Consider the following 6,000-nt stretch of genomic DNA (forward strand, 5'->3'; position numbering starts at 1 on the left):
CAGGTACAGGATGGGTCTGGAAAACAGAAACCTGGATTGCTCAATCTGAAAGGGTGGGGACCAAAGCAAAATGTGAAATGGCTCCTCCAGTCCTCAATCCCCCAAATTGGTCAAGATGCGGATAAATGTACAAGGATCAAGACTTACACATTCAGAGGGTTCAGGGATGTTACATCCGGATGGAACTTCCAGAATGAAATCAGCAAGTATTTGTCATGTCAAATTCCAATAATACACAACTCTTTGGAGGGGAAAAAAAATAAATAAAATCTCGGATTCTTGAGAATATTCACTTGAGAATATTCACCAGCAATAGCCGCAGGCACTGGATAAATGATGGAGATACGGGGGTGGACAAAACAATATGATTCCTACAGCGCCTGCAGCAGAGAAAGAAACAGTCTTTAATGAAATCATCACATGATTAACTGCACATTACAGCAAAATGCCATAAGGTAGGGGCACCTGAAGCTTTAAAAGTAATACTAGAGGAATTGACTGAGAAGAGAAAGCCAAACTTTCCCTATGGAAAGGCAAACTTGCTTCAGTCTGAAGGAAAATTAGACTAAGCAAAGAGTGGGAGTCAAAAGTGTCATAATCAGGGACTTCCCTGGTGGTCCAGTGGCTAAGACTTCATGTTTCCAGTGTCAGGGGCTGGGCTCAATCCCTGGTCAGAGAACTAGATCCCAGATGCCGCAACTGAAGATCCTGAATGCCACAACTAAGACCTGGCAAAGTCAAAGGGTCACAACTGGGGGGAAAAACAAAACAAAACAGCCAAGGCAAGAGTCCTATGGCAGGAGGGAGCATGGCTATTTAAAAAATGAAAAAGATGGGCTGGAGTGCTGGAAGCCTGATATTGTTGTTGAATTGGTCGACTAGACCAGCTCCAGGGTTCTAGCCCCAGCAGAGACCTCTTGTCTCAGGGAGGTTCTTTTTCCAATCAGATTCACACATCCAATGAGGAAACCTGTGGTGAGACTAGACCAGCAGGATCTTTACTCAATGGCCAGAGAGTGGAGAAGCAGGATTCTAACTGGCAAATCAACTTCTCAACCCAATTCTGATGGAGACACCATACATACTGGAAAATCAAAGTAAAAGGGATTTGGGAAGAGTAGGAGGAATATTCATGAGTTATTGGAGAACAGGGGTGTGGTTGGGACCTGGCATAGATGCAACCCTCGCTTTCAGTCCTCCTAGAGGCTTTTCCGGTTGTTGTCATGGCGATTGCCAACTGTCAAGGCCTGATGGCTATTTCACTGAGCATGCTAATGCATTCCAGTGAGCATATAATGAGGCTCAAGATGTATTGCAAGTCAAATCTTCCACCATATTAGGTTTAAACAGTTATTTTTTTCTCTCTGCAGCTCTTAGAATTTTATAAGAGCTTGGAGCCTGGAGACTTACATTGTATACCCTACTCATCTTACACAGGGACAAATCTGAGCCCTTAAAGGTGAAAAGCCTTACACAAAACCCTAAAACAAGTTACTTATCATCCCCAAATTCTGAAGGAGGAGGCCTGGATGCTGGTCTCCAAGATCCATAGCACTTATCCATTCTCAACATAGGTTTCCTTGTTGGATGTGTGAATCTGGGGTCACAAAGAGTCGGACATGACTGAGCGACTGAACTGAACTGAACTGAACTAGTCCTCCAATTAGGTAACAATATCATGCTTCCTGCACTTCTGCAGATCTTTTTGATTTTTCAAATACCCATGCTCCCTCCTACCACAAGACCCTTGCCTTGGCTGTTTTGTTTTTTTTCCCCTTGAAGCTCAGTAAGAGTAATCGGTTTCCACTTGAGAGCAGGGCAAGTGTATGATTCTGGGGCAACAGCCTTGGTAACAGTATGAGACCCTTGGTAGAGATTACCACCACTTGCTAATATTTCCAATTCTCTTCTCCTGCAGAGCCCTATACTTCCTCGCTCCCTTGGAGTTAGATGGAATCCTTACAGTTGAATGCAGACAAAAGGCTTGCTTTGGCCAATGAAATATGAGCAGAAGTGGCATCTGCTACATCTCAGTGGAAGCATTTAAGACACAGAGTGTGTTTTTCTCCAGATCCTCTCCTTTCCACATGCTGATGTAAAGGTACCAGAAGAAAGGATCAGTGCTGTGGATCTTGGAGCTAACACTTGAAGAATGGCTACCCTGCAAAGCTGACAGGAGCAGACTGGGTATGAACCTTCGCCATGTTCCACCATTGTGATTTAGAAGTTGTTTGTAATTGCAGTAAACCTAGCAAACCTATACCTTACTGACACAATCCCACATTTGAAAAACTCCTCAGAGGAAACACATAACCCAAAGGAAAAACACTAAATTAATTCAGAATTTACACAGACTTTCTTTCATCTACAACTATATCTACATCTCATCCTCATTCATAGGCCTTTATTCAGTTATAAATTTCCATATCTAGCTTTTCAGAACCGCATCTGACTTGCAGCTTCTGACTTTCAGTCTTAAACACTGAAGAAGAGTGTCTTTTTTTTTCATTTTATAAAATTGAATAGAAAACATCTATCAAGTACCACTCTACTATTAGCACCAAACTAAGTATCTGAATTCATTCATTTAATGTTCCTAACAGACAAAATGAAGGCCTATTACTATATACATTTTCTAGATGAGAACACTAAGGCTCAAGTGTACTTGTATTTCCTACCAGATTGTAAATTCCTTGGAGACAAGATATGGTATTGCTGTTCAGTCGCTAAGTCATGTCCGACTCTTTGTGATCCCGTGGGCTGCAGCATACCAGGATTCCCTGTCTTTCACTATCTCCTGGAGTTTACTCAAACTCACGTCCCCTGAGTCAGTGATACCATCCAACCATCTCATCCTCTGTTGCCCCCTTCTCCTCCTGCCCTTAATCTTTACCAGCATCAGTCTTCCAGTGAGTCAGCTCTTCACATCAGGTGGCCAAAGTATTGGAGCTTCAGCTTCAGCATAGTGTTTTGTTTGTTTAAGAGTTATTTATTTTTGGTTGCACTGGATCTTTGTTGATGCATGCAGGCTTTCTTTAGTTGCAATGAATGGGAGCTACCCTTTGTTGCTGTGTGCAGGCTTCTTGCAGTGGCTTCTCTTGTTGCAAAGCACTGGTTCTAGGTCACACGTGCTTCAGTAATTGCGGTACATGGGTTCAGTAGTTGTGGCTCACAGGCTATAGGGCACAGGCTCAATAATTGTGGCCCACAGGCTTAGTTGCCCTGTGGCATGTGGGTTCTTCCCAGATCAAGGGTCAAACCTGTGTCTCCTGCGTTGGCAGGTGGATTCTTTACCACTGAGCCACCTAAGGAAGCCCATGGTATAGTGTTTATTTCTATACTTCCCACAGTTGACACAGGGCCTCCCTCTCAGTGAGTCTTCAGCAAATATTTATTAAATCCCTTTACCCGAATCCACACAGCAAGTCATGAAACAGGGATTCAAACCCCATCTGTTCAGGACAATAGCCCCAGTTCCTTCCACACCATACTCACCCCACTCTAGCCTCCCTGAGTTCTATTCCTCCAGGTTCTTAATTAATTCAGTGAATTCTAGAAATATGCAATTTATGACCCAACCATACACGACAATGGGGAAAAGTTTTTTTTTTTTTTTTAATTTTGTATTCAGCTTTGAAAAACATTAAGTCATCTGTTATTTGAAAAAGAATAGAGAAAACACACCTAATTGTACGTATGATTAAATGGCTTGAGGATGTTACACAAGCCAATCAAAGCACAGAAACCCAGAGTTCACCCTGCAAGAGCATCCTGAAATTGTGTCTCTACTTCCACTCTGGATTTTTGAATGAGAATGAGCTTCCCAGGTGTTATTTTCCAAAGATGACATGACTTAATATCTGTAGGTCTGGATTGCTCTGAAATGGAAAGATAGTATGTTATCATACTTTAGTCCAAGCAGCTTCATGCAGAGCTTCCAAACCTTTTTGACCCAACCTACAATAAAAGATGCATTTTACTGCAACCCAGTAAGTACATAAGGAGGGATGTGTGTATATGTGTATTTGTAATATTATATAATGAAATAAGAATGTGATGGAATAACACACATCATGTGTGATGCATTTTGATGTTTTCTAGGATTTCTATTTTCTGTTTTCTGTGCTGTACTAGTTCATGTTTTAAGAATTGTAGTTGCAATCCACCAAGTTAATTTTACTATCCATTGAGTCTTGCAGTTTGAAAATTACTGGTCTAATGCAAATATAGAAGTGATGATGAGCAACAGAGAGGCCTGGTGTGCTGCAGTCCATGGGGTTGCAAAGAGTCGAACACAACTGGGCAACTAAACAACAAGCAACACTCCTTGAATGCAGGAATATGTGTGTGTTCAGTCGCTAAGTTGTATCTGACTGTGAACCCATGGACTGCCAGACAGGCTTCTGTGTTCACAGGATTTTCCAGGCAAGTGTACTGGAGTAGGTTGCCATTTCCTCCTCCAGAGAATCTTCCCAACCCATGGATCAAATCCAAGTCTCCTGTGTCTCCTGCATTGTCAGGCAGATTTTCTACCACAGAGCCATCTGGGAAGCCCTGAATCCAGGGATACATATCTTATTTACCTGAATCTTTAGCGCCTATCACTTCCTTTTATTTATTTATTTTTCTGGATAAATAAGGGAGTGAATACCTACCACAGGCAACCAAAGTAGGAGCTAAGTATGCAACCAAGAGCAAAACCAAGAGCTAAAGCTGAGGGAATCCTTGCCCTGATGGAGGTTATAGCCTACTGAGGGAGACAGACTTTCAACCAATACGAAACTAAATAAAAAACTATTTTTGAATTACAAAATTGCTATAAGAATGTCAGCAGATATATGTAACAATGTGTGGGGCTAGGGGTGGCATCTCTCAGAGTGACGTTTAAGCTGAGACCTAACATCCAAATAGAAGTTAACCACGTGGGATGCAGCTAGAGATTATCATACTAAGTGAAGCAAGTCAGAAAGAGAAAGACAAATACCATATGATATCACTTATATGTGTCATCTAACAAATGAACCTATCCATAAAACAGACTCATAGACATAGAGAACAGACTTGAGGTTGCCAAGGGTGGGGGCAGGGGAGCAATGGCCTTCCAGTTTGGAGTTGGTAGATGCAAACTATCACATTTAGAATAGATAAACAACAAGGTCCTGGGACTTCCCTGGTGGTTCAAAGGTTGAGACTCCCTGCTTCCACTGCAAGGGCAGGAGTTTGATCCCTGGTTGGGGAAGTTCCACATACCTTTTAGTGCAGAAAACAAAACAAACAAACAAAAAAACAAGATCCTAATGTGTAGCACAGTGAACTATATTCAATACCCTGTGATAGACAATTATGAAAAATATTTAAAAAAGAATGCCGTCTATATGTGTATAATTGAGTCCCTTTGCTATACAGCAGAGATTGGCACAGCATTGTAAATCAACTATACTTCAAGTAAAAAAAAAAAAAAAAGAAAGAAATTGGCCACATAGGATGTGAGTGGCAAAGAGGTGGGGAGAGCATTCAAGGCAGAGGAAAGAGCACCCGTATCAGTGAACAGAGGCAACAAGGAGTTAGGTACACGTGAAATCTCTCCTCACACAGAGTCTGCAGAAAGAAGCCTGGACCTCTATTGGATCTGTCCCCACTTTTCCTTTAGAAGCCCTGACCTCTTACTCTACAAGGATCTGGTGGGACTGCTTTGGAGGAGCTTTGCTCTTATCTCACAGGCATGAGTTGGGGCCCAGCCAATCAGAGCTCTGCACCTACCTGACCACAATGATGAATGTGATTCATTCAGGGAAGAGCAGGTGACTTTAACTGGATCAAAGTCACCTTTATAATTTGTATGTGGAAAGGGTCTTTTTTCCTCTGGAACTCTGGATATAAGTAAAGCCAGAGCTCTTTTCCATTGTGTGAAGGAGTAGGTTAGAAAATGAAACCAAATGCAGAGGAAAGGAGTGCTAAGAGCAGGAGGAATAGAAGAAGAAAGAACATCAATTGAAACTC

The sequence above is a fragment of the Dama dama genome, chromosome 19, assembly GCF_033118175.1.
Source record: "Dama dama isolate Ldn47 chromosome 19, ASM3311817v1, whole genome shotgun sequence".
NCBI lineage: Eukaryota > Metazoa > Chordata > Mammalia > Artiodactyla > Cervidae > Dama > Dama dama.